Source organism: Diadema antillarum, unplaced genomic scaffold (genome assembly GCF_040938485.1).
Source record: "Diadema antillarum isolate AM-2024a unplaced genomic scaffold, OU_Dant_1.0 scf00000211, whole genome shotgun sequence".
Classification (NCBI taxonomy): Eukaryota; Metazoa; Echinodermata; class Echinoidea; order Diadematoida; family Diadematidae; genus Diadema; species Diadema antillarum.
In genome coordinates, this window is record NW_027271100.1 from 1,366,646 (window position 1) to 1,386,892 (window position 20,247).

The 20,247-nt window shown below is 37.5% G+C and overlaps 1 protein-coding gene across 1 annotated transcript in view; it reads right to left on the reverse strand.

Moving 5' to 3' along the window:
• LOC139724340 (uncharacterized) overlaps nucleotides 1–16,567 on the reverse strand; it is a 90,047-nt gene extending 73,480 nt beyond the window's left edge. The window contains exon 1 of the mRNA XM_071635491.1: nucleotides 16,496–16,567. The gene's annotated coding sequence lies outside the window, so the exon portion shown is untranslated. The remainder of the gene's footprint in view (nucleotides 1–16,495) is intronic.
• Between the last annotated feature and the right edge of the window lie 3,680 nt (nucleotides 16,568–20,247).

Here is a 20,247-nt window from a genome sequence, read left to right on the forward strand (position 1 = left end):
CCCTTCCCTCTGAATTCAGGCAGGGAACTCAAGCAGAAAATATATGTGCACTTTGCTTTCACTCTTCGTACTACCTATCCACAGGGGGGAAAAATACTCATTAGCGTATACGTAAGCATCCTCACTGATTTACAATACATACGCCTTGTAATACCACAAATTCCTGATACTAGTATTTAAAGTGAAACATTAACCCTTCTACCGTCATCTCTTCGGTACTCGCTGTGAAGTGATTTCATTAGTGAACCATGATTTTTCCTCCTCATTGATCTTGTCACATACACAGACACACTCGCTAAAAAAAAAAAAAAAAAAAGAAGAAGAAGAAGAAAGGGAGATGGGAGAGTAAAACCCAGAAGGCATCATTCATATAGAGATAACTCCCTCCTGGCAGGATGAGGAAAAGGCAAAATCCATCATGGACCACTGGGGTGCATCCAGCCAGGGGAGAGCTAGAGGACACCAGTGTCAATTAAGTAATGATGCCAATGCATACACTGGAGTGTAGAAGCTGTGAGACCATGTCATGCAGTTAGGCTTAATGAAAAAGCTGGGCTTGATTTGTACACCATAAAATTTTTCCCTTGTGTGTGTGTGTGTGTGTGTGTGTTTTGCCTGCATTAAACATTACACTGAAGAAATGGAAAAAAAAGGATACATTTTCATATTGATAATCACTAAGGGTACACAAAACATTGATACTAAGAAGCATTATAAATCAATTCATGGATTTGCTTTTCCTCCTTTTTCTTTCTCTTTTTAAGAGCTCACTAATAAACATGGCATATAAAGTTTCACAAACAACCTACACACTGTAAGTCATCCATCTGAACAGCTGAAGGAAGCTACCTTAGCACACTACTGATTGGCTTATTTTGAGTAATGTTATCAACACACATTATCAAACTGGAACATCTGAAGCTTTCATTGCACACACCTGAATCACTTTGCCAGAAGTCTTCAGAGAACATGTAGAAGAAATGCATTGGGTGTGTTAGTACTGGCAAAGCCACTTTCAAACATAATCGATCCTCATCTAGCCTCTTCGACACATGCCATCTTTACGCCGCATACCAGTACACCCACTGGAGTGTAAGATGGGATTGCAAACAATGTATAAAACGTTTTGAATGGCTTCCTCTAGGTCAAGCCTAGAATCGCTTTACAATTCTGAATGGTTTTAGCATTTTACAGCACACACAACATGAATGCATGGTGGTGTGTGTCATACGATGCTACAGAAGCTATACATTACTATGATCAAAGACAAACTGGTTGACATTTCTGGCATTTTAAAAGTCAGACTGCTTCATCTTATTATGAGTAACGGTATGAAATAACTACTGGTGATGTTTTTTCTTTTTTTCAGAAAAGCTGCAGCTTCAGTAGGTTTAAAACCATCAGGCTCTGTTGAACTAGTATTTTTACACTGGTATTGGTCTACACAGAAGACAGAAGAATGCATGCACACCACTTAACCAACCAATTACAGCTTCATTTTGATAAGCTGGACTTGGTGTGTTGAATATCTCTGTTGGTATTTTCCATGCCTGTATGCCTATATAGCTTGCAGATGTACACATGTGTGTTGTTGTCACATTTAGCCTCATCCGGAATTTGAAGAATGTATTCAAAGGGAATTTGAAAATACACTGTATGATGCATTATTACAGCTTACATGATCACAAAAAACAAAAACAAAAACATGATTTTTCTTGATATGAATGCATATTATTGGCACATATTCTACTTTCAAAGAGAAAGTATGATTTGGTATCTCAACAAAGATACCATTTGAGGCATTCATACAAACGTGCTGAACCACCAAATGGAAAAATAAGAGTGAAGAAAGAACTTCAAAATGACGCACTCTACAAGAATGAAGGGTGTGTGCCTGCATGGACCACTCCAGGTGGTGTATTTGTGTCTTAATTGTGCATCCAGCCTTAAATGATGGCAGCCGTGTGATTGGGCGAAACTTGCCATTTATACAAAAGTGACGCACTTGCAATCAGATTACTCACAATCATTCAATTGATCGAGCAAGGCAAGCTGAAGTGATCGTCTACGTTGATATCAATGTAACAAACAAATGTGCGATTTAATTTACGTCAAACAGTGCGTGCATATCAAGTGTATCGTGAGGCGAGATTGTCACAGCAGGAAAGAAGGGAGGTAAACACTGCATTTAACAGTTAGCCCCTATCTGAACTTTTTTGTTGCTGTTGATAGCATTGCTTTTTACATAGTCACAACCTGGTTTCATGAGGATTTGTGTTGTTGTTTGCGAAGTAAATGCATGTTGGACAACATCTTTCACAAAAGAAAGGAGAGATTAACCCATCGAGGATGGGCTGATTTTGCTTTAACATGCATTTGCCATAGACACCTGCCCGAGTATACTCGCGACTAGCCTTCAATGGGTTGAGCAATGCCTACACTGCAGTGAAATACTGCATTTTCTCTCCCTGCCAGCAAACAAATTATGATAACAATTACTCTTGAAATTTTTTATCATGTCCCTTTCATAAAACTATGAATGTATCTGCAAGAATTTGTTCAGAATCCAGGATGAACTCAAAGCAGGATATTACTGTATACAGCTGTTGCATTGAACATCCCTTCTCATAAGGCTCACATTTGTCACTCTTTGCTGCAATGCACTTTATAATAATACTGGTGTACATGTATCCAAAACACCTCCAAGCACATTGTGTCAATGTATATCAGTAGCAGCATACTCCTTTACTCTACAGCCACATTTGACTTCTTTACATCACCTCACAGCATAGAATTTCTTCTTACTGCTGTTTAAGCATGCATGCATAAAAAAGGTGAAATTAACACACTGCATCAGATCTTTGTACATGTAATATCCAACCTAATATACAGAGCATAGTCAAATTCAGATGTCTTATTTGATGAGATGTTCAAGCATTCCTTTTCCATCTTTTTCATCTCCATAAAAAATAGGAAAAATAATTCTGTTTCCCCAAGCGCATGCACAAAGAGCATTCATTTGTAATCATTACTTGTCCGCTTGGCTGCTGGCAGACTTATTTATCAGCAGCCTGAAACATAGCATAAAATGACTACCACCCAAAGCGTTTTCCTCCCACACACAGTAAGCCAGGACAACTTGTTCCACATCTGGAGTAGATCTCTCTTGCACATCTACTCAAGATCGTCACATCATCTGAAAATAATCTTCAAACTGGTTCGGTTCAATTTCTCAAATTCTTGGACAAACTGTACAGGAATCAAAAGCTGGGACATTAGAGCTCTACTGTTTATAATGGTGGGCAGAATTTTGATTTCATTTTTCTCTCAAAATGCCTACAAAAAAACAGTAGAAGACTAAGACTTACATAAAAAGTTGTCTTATACCAAGAGTCACACTAGGTGGTTTATGAAAAAAAAATGCAAACAAACAAAACAAAACAAAACAAAAACAATGAAAAATAACAATAAACTGGAAATGTTGCAATGGCAACTGGTATGCCTCAACTGCACCCTACATGTATTATTCTCCTACTACAATTGTAGGTCTAGAGTACATCTCGCAAATGTGAGACAACAATTTTACATACTTTGCAAATAATCATTACAGGTACCTGTTTGTCCTTTATAGAATGCATACGTGTACAACAAGCATGATCTCCTGAGTACTATAATCACAAACTCAGAGATGCAAACTTCTTGATATCTATAGAAAAACAGATGGAATATCCACACAAAAAATCAAATTTTTTAGAGGAAAATCAGATTTTCATGAAATCTTGACACCATCACTAGCCCGTTGGCTCTGGGCAACTTAAATGTCGGAAAAAAATGTTTCCCTGGCAAGAACAGGCATGTAAGAATGTTGCCACTTCATCAACATTTATGAGAAAATTGTAAAGCATCCGTGCATTTCCCTCCCCCCCCCCTTACATGTACAATGTAGGCTCATCATTCAATGCTTTTGTAGGGGTTGCAGGTATTTAGTACAGTAGTCAGAGACTCCAACCCCAAGCACCTTCTGATCTGGAGATTCTCCCGCCCGACACCCCTAGCAAACGGGAGACTGCAAGTTGATGTGTGCGAAGCGAAGTTCCTAGGGTTCTAGATGTTCTCTGCTGCTAATAAGGCTTATTTTGTCGACATATACGATAGCAATAAGTAAGAAATCCTTTCCACCGGGAGACACAGAGCCAGGGCGGGAGAAATCAAATCTCAAACGGGAGAACGGAGTAGTCTTTCTATAATCATTTACATTGTATGATAACGCTGTTTTCTGCAGTTTTCTGTGGTCGATATTGGCTTAATTTTAAATTTTACTTGAAAGATGAAAAGTCGTACTTTCAGGAGGCGATATCGTATTATAGTATTTCACACTGTTTATCATACTAAATACTATAAAATCATATTGGTTGGCATCCCTGCAAACTACTTGGTTTTTATCTTGGTGGACTGAACAATTTTCACTTAGAAATGAATTATCAGAATCTAATAGTAAGAGTCCAAATTTTACCCCTTTCTTAATCTTTTGTAGCTAATATCATGCTGGGCCTCTAAAGAAACAAAAAACAAGAGAATTATAAAGCTGACCACCACATGTAAAGATGTAGTTCTTTGCCTCATACTGTGGAAGAGTTATGGTGGAAGCATTCTTCAGCATGACGTCATGAATGCACGATGGCAGCCGGGATGGCAGGATGTACAAAAAGGTTTAGATCAAGTGCAATTCAGTAAACACCACCAGAATATGGGGATTCAGCCATATTTTTTTTCATGATTCATTTTGATATTAGAAGAGAATTGATTGCACTCACTGCACAAGTGTAGTTTGCTAAAATTATAGAATCTTCACAAATTATGGAATCTTCACAAATTATGGAATCTTCACAAATTATGGGATCTTCACATCAAACACCATTTGGCACATACACTATATCCATTAACCCATTTAGGATGGGCTGATTTTGCTATAACATGCATTTCCCATAAAGACATCTGCCCAAGTATACTTGAGACTAGTCTTCAACGGGTTAACTGTGCGCAATCTAACAGAAACCTACCAAGATCTTTATTGCTCCATGGCAAGTGGTTTTCTTCAGCATGAGCTGAATCTGACCCTCATATATTTATTGGACGAAATATCGTAGGTTTGCGAGTTTTAGAGGATTCCTGTATAATTATCTATCACCATTATCTGCAGATGAACGCAGAAAGCTGGATTATGGCTAATGGACCCAGTCCCACTGTCTGACATAAATCTCATCCCACCTTATCCGCACATCATACCACCGACGACCGCCATCAGGGTGTGATGAGTCACACACTGCTGAAACAAGATCAGAGAACGGGTCCCATGTCTGCGTGCAAGCCATGGTCAGCATGTTGTCATTATGTACAACATGTATGTGTACCCTACCATACAACACTGTAACATTCCATCTTTTATACGTGGAATGTTACACACCAGAAAACTCCAACTGTACTTACAACAATGTCCCTAGCATTACACACAACGAGTGTATCAATACAACTGATAATCACAACTGATGCTTTTTTTACTTAATTGATGCTACAAGAAGAGCAAAAGATAGCAAAGAAAAAGAAGTTGAAACTACTACTAATGATACACAGAAAACAATTAATGATAAAACTTCCTTCTCTTTCAGTCATGACAAAGCCTTTTCAAATACCGCAGGACCGGAAAACTCCACTTCTCGGAGTACATGTAATACTGTAAAAGTGGTTTCTTTCGCGTACAGATACTTTGGCAGTATCCATCGGTGCCGACTTTTTCGTGTGTGTTTAAATTCTCAGTGTGCAAAATCTGTGAATTCACAGTCGGCAAAAACTGTTTTATTTTGCCCATGAAAACCCAAACTATAATCCAATTAAATTCTTTAATTTATTATATAGAAATTAAAATTCTGTAAATGCAGGCTTAACTGAAATCCCGTCTCTCGAGTGCTTTACAACATGCTTGTACCTACATTGTACATTGCGCGGTATCGCTGTGTGTGTTGACCATCAATACACTCAATGCGCAGAATCTTCATGTGTGCATGTGCGCAACAGCGTTGTAACAAGCGCTGAGTTCAAAACATTTCCTTGCGTGGGTAATTTCGCGCAACTTTTCAAAACATTTTTGCGTGATGTTAAATTCGCGGTTCAACCTCAAAGCGCGAAAATAAAACCACCGCGAAAAAAAAACAAACAATTTTACAGTAGCAACACTGATGCAATACACACATTGAGTGTATCAATGCAACTGATAATTACAATTATGCTTCTTTTATTAAAAACTACAGAAAAAAAAAGAAGAAAGAAAAGAAAAAGAAGTTAATATTGCTGCTAATAATAAATAATACTTAGAAAAAATAATGATGAAACTTCCCTCTCTTGCAATGCCAACAAAGCCTTATTTTAAATAACTGTAAAACCAGACAGGGACTTTTGGGTCACTTGTCATTCAAAGTGTACATAATATGTCTGTATCTGAATCCATCAATACGGGCACGAGTTATTCGGTGTAAAACATTATGAACAAACTACCAGTATGTAAAAACACGATAGCTTTGGTTGAGGTGGAGCGTAAATGAATTATATTCTATGCATTTGACATTATCTATTTATTAATTTGATAGGGTTCACATTTCAGTGATTTTATTTATACAGTACTTTGTTTTATTTTGTTTGGGAGGGACGGCATATCACAATTCCTATTCTATGAATGTTCATGTATCTGAGGATTAGCACTTAGAAAGAGCTGATATGAACTATTATTTTTCATGACATGTGTGTACAGTTTACACATGTACTAGGTATACATGTAATATTTAAACTGACAAAATATTTTTGCACAGAGACTAGAAAACTCGTATTATTGCATTGATATCACAAAATTCACTATCAATAATGACATGGCACCATGGTACAGAGTCTAAGCTAACATAAATGTACATTTGTACATGTACACTCTAAGAAAATTGCAAGAAGAGAAAGATTAGTTAGAATTTCTCACAGCTACTGTACAGTGTAGATGCGTGCACAGTATGAAAAAAAAAATTATGTGTACTCTTCTTGAGAATAGTGACACATTTATTGGGTGGAAATGGGGTAACAAAGAAGAAAAACACTCTCATTTACTATCAAAGTTAAAGACTAGTTTCACAATGGGGGGGGGGGGGGGGGGGGGGGGGGAAGGCTGGTCATCCACTAAAAAAAGGTTGCACTCATACATGTATACACTGTATGATTTATTTCAAAGTTGCAAGCAAAAGATATTGTCTGATGACAGACTGCAAATGAGCATAAACTGAGCGATGCAAGCTGTGTACTCACCATACTGACACATATCTACATGTATACAAGGAGGATCTTTTATGTTTATGTTTTTGTTTGCACATGTCTCTTTTAGCTTGCTGTTTAGGTAAGCGGTACAACTTCCTGTGCATCCGAGATGCTGACATTTTTTTCTTCTCCAAACTGCTTTTATCCTCTTGTCAGACACAACCCATCAGGATTGATCATGCCATGCTTGAATTAGCACTGAGGTTGCGATGGAGTATTCAGCAGTATGCAAATTTATTACGTTCACTACCTGTCTGCAGACATCAGTCCATCCAAGAGGATGCAACCTCCCTCGATCGTGGGTTGAAGTCTTTAAAGGAGGAGGCGTTGATTAAGGGCCGCCTCCCGATGCATAGCCCAGGCACTTTCAATCAACAGGCAGTGATACTCCACAAACACATGGAAGGATAGAGTGACGATTGCAAGAGTGTACCACATGAGATGGTATGCACAGCACAGATTAGCAATGCTTCTCCCGCACCTGCAATTACGGTTCATTGAGGACGTGCATATCATGGACAGATCACCTTAAAGATCCACATACACAACAAATATTGAAAGTATTTCTTGCCAGTTTCCATGTCAGGTATTCTTTAACAATTGAGAGTATTTGTATGTTCGCCTTCTATTATACAGGTATTGATCTTTAGCTTGTTATCAATAAATAGCAGACTGATACTGAATTGGCTAATTTGTGAAAAGGTCATTCTTGTGTCATATGAAAAACAAACTGCTCACTACAATTTAAAACCACATTTTTAAAGCAGGAAGTATGTAAGTGGCACTAAAAAGAAATAGATAGAGATCTTGAAGTGTGAGCATGGTAAGGTTACGTTTTTCCCCTGAAGACCTTTTTTTTTTGCTTGTCAGCTGAAAAAACCCGGAAGTGGAAGGGGAGAGGCTGAGGACCTTTTTTTTTTTTTTTTTGCTTGTTAGCTCATGAAACCCGGAAGTGGGTCTATGGGAAATGCGTGTTGTAGCAAAATCAGCCCGTCCTATTTAAAATGGGTTATAAACAAACGTCAGGAAACAAAGTCCTACATTATATGTCTTCTGAATACACTTACATTGTATGTACATGTGTGTAGTATTTCATCCAAATACATCAAAGAAGACTTGACTACATAATGACGTGTGAAATTATCTAAAGGAATTTTAAAATGCCTTCATTCTCAGGGTTAATCTATGAGTTGAATTTGACATCAAATATTAAACAGAAGCAGTGAAGTGAGATCAGAAAATTGTTGGACATCCAGAAAACTTGCAAAATCACTACATGAAAATAATTTCTATCTAATGACTGAATCAATTTATATTTTGCTCACATGATGTAGATGTAGACAACATTGTATACTGATCGGAATGTAGATCGTATACAATGTACGTTGGGGGGGGGGGGACAGAAGTTTGCTTATCCTGCAGTAAATACAGTACCCTGGCACGTATCATTCCCATTGCAATGAGAATGACATTTAGGTAAAAACACTGATCTACATGAAGGCAGTAAGGAACGCTCCTTTTAACATTGCAGACAAATTATTCCAACACGTAAAGTTTTCAGCACTCATGAATGGGAGAGTAAGGCAACAGACATCAATGTACAAAATGCGATACATTCTGACTACACATCCAGAGTAGTACTGCAGTACACAAATTAATTCCATAATCTTTTCAAAAGGCTGGAACGTACAAAACGAACACTTCCTCAATTCATGTTTTGTATTGTTATTCTGGAGAAACTACTGCTAGGATAAAACTTCCACTTTATATCATTTCCTTTGAAGAATTTTCTTACAAACATATCTTGTACAAAAATTCCTTGTCTACGATGACTAATTTTTAGAATTAATCAAGAAGGATTGTGCCTAGAGCTAGAGCTGTATATTGTATGCCAAAAGAACTTGCTATGTTTAAACATGGGCGACAATTTATGCAAGACTGCCCTTTTACCCAATCATATTGCATGCATGCTACAATGTACAATACAGAGCCTCTTCTCACCTTAATATACTAGTCATAGCAATATCTTATCGATTTTAATTATGCAGAGTGGTCTCAATTCTGTACATGACAGAGTACAAAGGGCTGTGCACCACATCCAAAACGTATGAATGAATCCAACGGGCGTCCCTGCCTGTACATCAGCGTACACCTGCAAGATATTGCAGTACCCTTATACCAGTAATTTTAATAAACGATGTCCTTCGCTCTCTTTGTCCAGTTGCGGAGCTGGAGAGACGGACAGTTGGCATTAAGGGAAAATACCAGTACTTAAAAGTCACCGCGGCAACAGGCAATTCGTGACTCAAACTGAAAATCAATACAGGCTTGTGTTCTATCGGCCCTTGACAATGATTTGAAAATAAATGGATTAGTTATCCCCCAATTCAGTCTTTTTATATAAAATATCAAAGTGCCGGGCTCATATGATTCTTTTTTTTTTCTTTTAAAGAAAACTGTTACTGAAAGTGTGGACAAAATATGCATGTATGTCTAGTGACTTCTTGTCTGATAGCATACCTTACAATCTCAAAGAGTTTTCAAAATTTAAATTGCTCTCTCTCAAAAAAAAAAAAATTGCAAGTTGTTTTGTAATGGTGATTAAGGTGAACAGATTTTGTAAAAAGGCACACGTTCAAATAAACAATTAAAAAAAGTTGCTGAATACAAGTACATGCAGCCAATTTGATCGATGAATACAAATTGTCATTCTGAATTCTTGAGACATTACAACTGAAGGACATGGTATCTTAAGTCATGGAACGATTATTTTGCACTGTACAATATATGTCCCACTTGCATCTCACACAACAATCCTTTAAACTGTATGTAAATCAATCAATTATACAACATTTAGATCACACTGCAAATTACAGAGAGTACAGGCAAGAAATACTACCAGCATGAATTTTTTTGAATTGGAGCCACTGGCCTTTTTTACGGCATGAAATTTTCGTAAATTGTCACTGGCATTCAGTGCACCATAGTGTATCTAGGGTAATATAGACAAGAACTTTTGCATACATGTACATTCTAATTTTGCAAACCTTGACTCTCACAAAATTAACAAAATAAAATGCAAGCAAACATTCTGGTTTTACAGTATACAGCCAAAGCCAAGCTACTCTGAAATGAAAATCAAATGTGACAAGAAGCATGATCAAAATCAAATACACATACACTGTATTACACACACACACCTGAGATGCAAACTTGTATACCATCTGATGATTAACTCACAAATAAAATATTATGACACTTTCTTAACAAGGACCATGGACTTACATTTTAATATAAAGAATCTACACCTGTATAGTACAATTTGCATTTACTTGACTCTCATAAACCACTCTACACATAAAAACAAATTAATTTCTATTCTCTGTGACCAATCTAGATTGATATTTCCTGCCATCATATTCCTAGACTGTTACATTTGAAGGCATGCACAAAGAAACCTACATTTATACCCTTACCCCTCCCCTCATTCCCCCACACACATACACACAAACGAACAAACACACACACACACACACACACACACACACACACACTACAGAACTAAGCTGTGAAAATAAGAGAAAGTAGTGTATTTAACACTTTTCTTCTTTTTTTTTTCTAAATTCTGTATCACTCAACTTCATTGTTTCTGAAGTACCAAGGAGATCTGTGAGAAATATAGTACTCCCTGCCTACAGTATCAAACATTACTGTCTTTAGCAGTGAGCTATAAAAAGCCATCAAACCACTGTCAAAGAGTGAGCACATCCTATTACAGTTTGGTGCCTTCTTTGTTTCTTGTGTACAATATTTTGTGCTTGTTTGCCATGATCTTTGAATAGAAAAATCAATTCATGAAAATGACATAAATTTACAGGTTTAGGTCATGTTGTGCAACTCTTCAACGCCTAAAGGTAAGAGGCAACAAAAGAAAAAAGTTCTGTGTCACTTGGTGACGGGGGAGCACAGTGTTTTGATTCTCAAAATAGATCTATACAAATATCAGGAAAATATCACTGAGCACATGAAATTTTATACAATTCACATTTCTGAGGGCCAGCAAATACAATGACCTTGATCTATTTATGATACACTCTAAAAAGAATCTAATTATGGGAATGACGCACAATTAAGACAGATCATATTTATGACTATTTAAAGTCGATGCGGGAATATATTACAGAATACCCAAAATCAATGATGTTGATGCAAAACTACTCAATCCTGTGCTCAGCCAATTCAATACAAAAAAAAAAACTGCAAAGTTGTATTTCAGTCATTTAGCCTTCCCATGAGTCTTCACATGAGTACATTTGGGCCACAGTAAAATATAACAGATCACAAAGGGTTGCACGTACATTGCTTCAGAACTACTGTAGCCTACCAAATCAACTGAAAAAAAACCCAACAAACATGTAGCCAATACAAACATGTAATTAACTGAAATGTTAGTTTTGTGGGTTTTACTGCTTGCTGCAAACTGCTAAATATGGGTAGATGTGAAAACAAAATACAAGGTATGATAAAAATCATGTTGCTTCAAAACATGTGTGTTCACCACAGGAATCACTGCTGACCATTATTCAATACTTTTTCCTCTGACAAATTGGCTTAGCACCTAATCAATCAGAATATGTTGACATTTGAATTTCTGTGTCATCTCCAATAAATAAGACCTTTTTAAGAAGCACTCTTTGAAACTATATCTATATTTGCATACTGTGTGACCAAAAATATTTCTGGTTTTTTTGTGCCTTTGTTTTTATAGAAAGTTTTCCATTTGTATTTGCTGATGTGTAATTCTTGACATGGGCATAGAGTACATCTTCAGGACAGTCTTAAAGAAAAATCTTACAGACAATTGATGACTTTTTCAGTTTGTGAATAAAACAAAAGAGATGTTTAGGCAAATACAGGTCTGTAGTAATGGCAGTTACACCTGTACATGACCATAAAAACCAGTGGATCAATGACTAACGTACTGGAAATAAAGAAATAACAAAAAAAAAAACAACTAGTGCACTGTACAAATTGTATTAGTGTTTTTAAATCCTATATTTAAGATAAAAATTCTTCACACAGTACTTGCACAAAAAATTTTCTACAGACACACAATCAGTAGTTTGTAAACTGAATGGTCCAGTAGAGATGTTATGGACAATACGTTTGAGTGAGCTGCATACAAGTGTAAAGCCACGATGTCCACAGAAGCCATAGCAATCAACACTACCAACAGACATTACCAGGACCTGCCAACCTGGTGAACGAAGACGGCTTAAGTCAACAGTGACTTAAACAATGGGATTGTTTGCAGCTTTCCTGACAATAACTTTACAAAGGGCAGGCATGCATATTTGCTGAAACAACTCAAAGCAAATTGCCCAAACAAAGGACTGGCATCTCACTTTTGCTGACTATGACACCATATCTTACATCATCTATAGATTGGGTTTAGTGGTGTCCTTGAGAAGCCATATTCCACTGCAAGTGGAGATGGAAGAGGTCTGCATTGAAAATGTGTTTGCCTTAGCAACAGTTACAGGGAGCTGCCACTGACAGTCTGCTCATGCTGCCTCTCTCCATACGCACACACTCAAATCAAATGACAATCAAATGACTCAGAAAACTGGGATACCTGACAGATGTTGTTTATTAACTGCCATCAGTTGGAAATTTAAAAAAAAAAAAATGTTGCATAGGGTACATTAATGTAGTATCCATACAAACATGTGTAAGGAAAAAAAATGCACATAAACTTTAAAGATATATATGTTATCAAAAAAAAAAGAAAATCCTGAAGTATACAATACAAAACTCTCCAAAGTGAGATTTCTGAAACTCAGATAAAATCTACAGAAAGAATTACCATTCAATTGCCACGATGATCTTTATGCAGGAATTTGTTAATTAACATGTAAATCATATTTATGATGATGAGATAAATGTCATGAGCTTGTTCCAAGTGATGTACATGTAGGCATTTTGATATTTTAATGATTTTCCATGTCCCTTCATTATACCATACATGTGCATTCATAAACTGTATTTCTCCTGCATATCATACATAATGCGCCAGTGCCCTGCAAGTTACTGTATACGCCGAATATTTCGCGAGGTTTTTATTTTCACTAATTTCACGAGTCAGCTGCTATTCGCGAAGTTAAAAACACATGAAAATATTGACTCTAATGCCGATATGAATGTGACGTACGCGCATACATTTCTCCATTCAGTACAGGACTCCACGATCGCGAATTTAACCACTCGCGAAATTGTCGGGAAGTCCCGATTCGCGTAAATTTAGACTCGCGAAATATATATGTATGGCGTATACAGTAACTGAGACAGTAAAGGAGAAATCAAATCAAACCAAATGTTTGGCATGAACACAGAATATTCAAGTATCCTCCAACAAACTTGAGTAGGCTAAATATTGCAAACAGCTCTGTTGTTGGTCATTTACCACTGAGCTGCTAAATGTCCTTTTTCTTTTGCAGAAGTAGACACAATGATAAAAAAAGGAAAGATTTATTTCAGGTCTAAGAACTAAACTTGATTCCTGCATATTTCTGTAAAAAGTTTTTTTTTTTTTAAACGTATCTTGTTAGATCTTTTTGGTCCTCCTCCTGTCATTGTACATTACTTTGGTTGCAAAATAGAGCCTACATAACAAAACCTAAATCATGTGATTTACCAAAAAAAAAAAAAGAGGCTGTGACATACAACAGGGCTTGACATTGGTGGTGGCAAAGGGCCATAGAAATCGATGTCGGGCCACCATATTTCCAAAAATGTCATATTTTCATGGCCTGAGCAGGCACCTATAATTCAAAATTCAAAATAATTGTTATTTAAAATTTCTTTTCTTTCGGACAACCACATTTCAACGATTCAAAGATTTTAGTGGCCTGTACGGACCACCCAACAAAGAAGTTAACGATCAGCGCTGCATACAGTATAAACCACAAAAGCAGTAATACCCAAGTGCAATATGCAGTACATAGCCATAACTGGAATCCGAAACTCACTTGCTTTGTAACTTTGTATCACAGCCAACGTTACTAACGTCTTTATTTGTATTCATGAAGTCTGTTTGTGTCCTTGCCATGGCTAGCATACAATATATGACCCTAAGATTCCTAAAATCTATGATAAGATTATGGAAGGACAAAGAGTTTCTCTTTGTGGAAATGTAATATTAGCAACAGTTCAAATACAAAGCATAATCCAAGCTTCAAATGAGTGATGTCATACTCACAGTTACATGAAAAAGACTATTTTTTGAAATGTCCGTATGATGCCATGAAAGATGACATTTGGACAAATGTTCCAACTTCCTGAGATAATTCATTGCCATTTGAACTCACTTTATACATGAAGACAGTGTTTACTTAAATACACCAACATTCTGACATAGTTACACACACACACACACACACACACACACACACATACACGTTGTATACACACTGTGACCGTGTGTACAACTTGTACATACACATCATGCTACACAAACTTGATTTGATTTGAAACAAGATTTGATGACAGCTAAGCTTTGCATCACATTGTTTTTAAATATTTGGCATAATGAGCACTGTTCACTGAATGAGATCCATCCCTGCTGTAAGTGTAACTGTGATTCCTATGACTCTCAGTAGGACCTATATGTCTATTCAGTCAGGATATCACATCTGTTTTTAGACTCCGTCTTACAGTAAGTACTCCTATTACATGTGTGTGTGTGTGTGTGTGTGTGTTAATGTGCACATACCATGTACAAGACAATGCCCTGAAGACAAGCACATTTAGAGAATGCAAAATAAAAGAAAAGTTAATAAAAAAAGAATCATAATTGAAAGTTTGCTGAGCAAAATCAGCGAAATCAGCGAAGTCTGTAACTTGGGCCTATAATAATGTGCATAGCTCAAAAAATTAAAGTGATAGTTGTAAATGAAGGTATATTTCCCTTTTGTCTTTCAAAATAAGTAAAAAATAGTCACTTAAGTATGCACCTGATCGCACCATTAAGACTCCCAAGAGCTAAAAATTGAAAAAGCTCCCTACCATGGGAGGCCACGGGGGGGGGGGGGGGGGGGGGGGACTCCTCCCACACCCTCGCTCGCGCGCACATTCGCATGCCGAGATGCCGAGTCATGAAAATCTCACTCATAATTTTTTTTTAAACTTGGCATCCCTGGGGTGAGCTAAGCCTTGTTAGTGTTACCTATCTTCATACATGTAACTTTACATGTAGTTTTCAGAATAAGCTTACTTGGCTTTTTTCGGATTGCAGAATTTAATGTTCCAGTAGGCCTAATTTGGTTAGGTAAGATCTACTTGAAAAAGGCCAATTCAGCAACAAAATAAAAGAGGATTGATGGCAGAATTGCGTCAAAAGCCGCCAGAACCTATTATCAAATAGTTTGAATTTGTAAATAGGAGTTTCTGCAATTTACAAGCATTGCTTCTCAGCAGGTCTCCTATCTTTTCCACCTGAGGCACCTGATGTTAATAAACATTAACTGGTTAAACCTATCTCTACGGAGTCTTAGCTTAGTCTTGACCGAAAGATCGGTCTGTATCTGTCCGTCGGGGAATGTTCCGCGGAGACTACGTCTGGCTTCACGGATCCCCTCCGTGTCTACGGAGGACAGCGTTAATGGCAAAATATAAAAGAGTCCTCCGGACAGACGGATCTTTCTGTCTAAGCTTAGAATTTCTAGTCTTACTCTTATCACTCAGCTAACGTTAGGGCCTGCCCTATCTGTCATGATTGTCAAATCAATGATTTTTGTCTTCGCCCAATATTACAATTTTGTAATTTGTTATTCTTGGTGGAATTGAACAAGTAAATTGAAATTGAAATTGAAAAAAAAAAATGAACTAGAACTCTATGATCTATCGGTTGCTTGCTTCGCTTCGAGCTTCGGTCGCAGGTCAGCATAGTGCATAGAGCCGTACCGCGGACACATGCGGGTAATTAGCACCGCAGACAGCTCAACAGTCAGTCTTCATTCACTAGCGAATGTGTTCAAATCACGCATGTAAATCTCCCTTTTCGAAAAGGCATTCAACTGATATCTTACGAAAAAATGTTCTCATTGTTGTACCACACGTTGTCACATCGATTGTAAGTACATTTACTAACCTGTTATTCGTGGTGCTGCAATCCTACTTCAACATCAGCCATCTGTTTCTACGGTATGCTGTCTTGTCACTCGCCATAGTTGCTATACACAAATTATTCTTTATTTACTATCCGAAAAAATGCACGTCGGCTACGAGCAGCCAAAGTGTACCAGGTACATCACACACACGTTGTGTTCTGAAGAATCCATAATCCGCCGCTTGCTACCGCTCCGGATGCGGCACGATCATGTAGGGCGACGGTAGAAGTTGTGTACAAGCACAGTAGAATGGAGTGTGGATACTCTCTTTGCTTCGGATACTCGTAGTACTGAGTACCTTACCTGGTAGTGGAGATGAACAGCTTTCGTAGATGGCGCCATGCATTCAAAGCAGGTTTTGCAAAAAGGAGTCCGTTACAAAGAATGCAGAACAGGTGGAAGATGGCTCTTCCACCTCCCCCCTTACATGTAGGAAACTGGATCGTATCACCGGACGCTTATTTTTGTCGCTCTGAATTCCATACTAGAGGATGGAATTTCGGCCAAAAATAATATCACTTATTCACAAGGTCTTGAAAATTACGAATTTTGCAAAATCAAGTAATTCACTCCGATTTTCGGAAGATAGACTTAAATTAACCCATCTACAAAAAGTTTTTTTTTTTTTTTAAGGGCGGTGTAAAATCGCATTGTAATTCCGTCTTTCACTCATAAATGCACCAGAATCACACTTCATACCCACGATTCACCGTAGGTCTTAAACATTTATTTTGTACCGATAGCGGACGACAAAAAACAAAAAACAAAAACAAAATCAGGCAAATGAGGCTAAAATTTCTTATTGTATGGTGAACGGTTGAACGTGAACATTTCGGGCAATTTTACTAAGTACGTGATAGAATCGAAGTCCCTCGCTTACTCGTATTTGAATGTCATTATTTCGCAGAGATGTGCACGTCCAGAGTTACCATATTACCTGTAGGCCTATATACTCACTTAATCTGCATATAATCTGAATATACCTGCTTTTATGAAACTCTCTTTTAGTCCTTTAATACATTGGATGCTCTTGGTCTGCATGAAGTGTCCTAGCGTGAATCCATTGAACAACTATGCGTACATCCCTCTCTGGATGACGGTGCTCATATCACGAGGATAAGCCTCAGTAGCAACAACACCAATAAGGGCGAGATAACGAGAGATCACAAAAACTACAATTCCAATTACAATGATGGTAGAGAGTTTCGTGTTTGCTTAAACTGTAAAAAGGTCTTTTCAAAGAAAATTTGAATCTATTACTCTATATCAGCGATTTGCCTTTTGAACTGTCATAGATTATTCCATAGGGTATGTATAGAGGCGTTAAAAAGCAAATGTTTGTTTTCCACAAAATTTGGTCCTGTTCGGATTAATAATAAGTCTTTGCTGCAGTGAACGAAGGTTCCTCTCTGGTGTGTAGATTTGAAGTTAGCTCTCTCAAGTAATTCTTATGTGATGTGGAGCAAACGAGGACTTCATTCAAATGCTGGTATTACAAATCCAACTTTTGACTGGAAGCCTGTAACTTAGAACTGGTGAAATTTGTTCATGTTTCTTGATTTTTGATTATACTCGTGCAGCAGAGTTTTGGATTGCTTGTAATCTCTGTATCTGTTTGACCGGCAATCCACAAAGCAAACCGTTATGATCAAGAAAGGTCACATGACGAGAGTATGAACTAAATCGTTCTGCTGTGTGTGTCTTAGTGTCATAGAATTCTCGAATTTTTCCCAATTTCGTACGATGCTATATGAAACAGAACGACCTTTTTCGACACAAAATATTCTAGTGAGCAATTAATCATCCAAGATAACACCCAAATTTCTACAAAATGTGTGCGCCATGATTTGTATAGTACAAAGGCCTACATGTACTATCGAAATCTCGGAGACTGTAAAAATTCTACACTCTAAAATCGGTGGATTAAAAAGTAATCTTATAAGACCGTGAGGAGGGACAAATCCACATAAGATTACAATTTTTAGTCTAATTGATTTAGACTTAGCATTAGATTTGAAATTAATAATCTTATTTGGATTTGTCCCTCCTCATGGTCTATTAGATTATTTTTTAATCCAACGAATTTAGAGTGTAGGCCTACTGCCCGACTGCCCAAAACCGTGATGAGATATATTAAATGGAGAAATTCAGGCTGTTTGGCACTGTTCAACTTTAGCCCATTTAATGTTGACCATTGCTATATCGTTCTGATACAGGATTCAATCTGTGGGATCACATTGTTATCTTCAGAATTCTTGAAAACTACCCCTTGTATAGACCAACTGGGTATCATTGGCATAAAACATTTTTTGAACACCAAATGAATTGATTAAAGTTTCCAAAGAATATGTGTAAAATGAAAACAAAACTGGATACTACTACATAGCTGGCTGTTCGATGCAAATTTGTACAAATGATCAAGTGTTCTGAACGTTTTTGATTGGGTTTTTATCCTCCCTATCATAAAGAATATCGCACACAACGCCTGTGTGTCTTTAGTTGCCGCTTGGTGGCGATGTATACCCCGATAATTTGCACGCCAGACCCACAGGAGAGTTTTGTGCAAAAAGTAGAAGCTGGCGCTAGCTTCTTTTATACTGAGTAACTGTCGGTTTTGTTGTGGCCAGAAAAAAGAAAAAAAAAAACTACATGTAATAAAAAAAATCGAGAGACCCTCAATTTCTTACGGAACGCCGTGCATCGCAAAAGTCGGAAAACCCTGGTTAGTGGTGTAGAATGGATTTAGGCCCTTGAAATTGTTATGTTGTATAACACTTCTTCTTCTTCCAGGTTAACGACCACAATCAACGAGATGATTATTCTGTCACTTTTGTAGAGAGGTTGGCAGAAATTTTTGATAATTAGCTTTGATGAAAATTGATAATTGCAAATAAGGGACTCACTTGGCAGTCAGTTTAAAGTTGTATTATTTTCTCCCCGAGACAATAGGCCCTATTTTCCCTCAGTGCTATACGCGTTTAGGTAAAGCTTAGTCACAATCACACAGACATGACTGTAGCTATTCAAATTGAGCTTTTTGCCGTGTAGAGCCGTCTTATTTGAACTTCACTAGATCTAGGCTTCAGTAATGCCGCCATGAATAGACGATACAAATTGAAGGCAAAGACAGCTCCTGGTATCATCTTAGAATTTTACCAAAGTGAAGGCCGATTAATTAGTGATCAAAATCCCTTTGAATAAGGACAATAGTCTTGTCTGGGTACTGTTTCTTAGTGTTTTTTATGTCAGCTTCGCATATTATCGACCCCTCAAACTCGCTCGTGATCCCTATTCGTACAAAACCGTCATTTAGGCTGCGTTCACATAGAAGTATACTTTTCGGGTATTCGGGCTCGTTTTTCGAGGGCACGCGAATAGCTTGAATCGAACGATAGGATTTCCTCACACCGGTTCACATAAGAGGGCACTATTCGAAAGTACGAATAGCTGCGAAAAGTATAGCAAAGTGGGAATCGAGCTTGTTTGATTTTCTTGCAGCGTATACCGTCTCTCGTTTATGAAATAATGACACTTTTGGTCTGGATTTGCCCTTTAGCAAAAATAAGCATGTAGACTGACATTCTGATGCAGTTTAGAAATTGTTAATAAGATTTGCTTGGATGCAGGAGGAAGAAATCCTCACTGCATGGGATGGAGAGTTGACGGTGCGGGTGGCGGTGTATTCGGTGCCCGAATACCGAATACCGAATAGCGAATACCGAATACGAATACC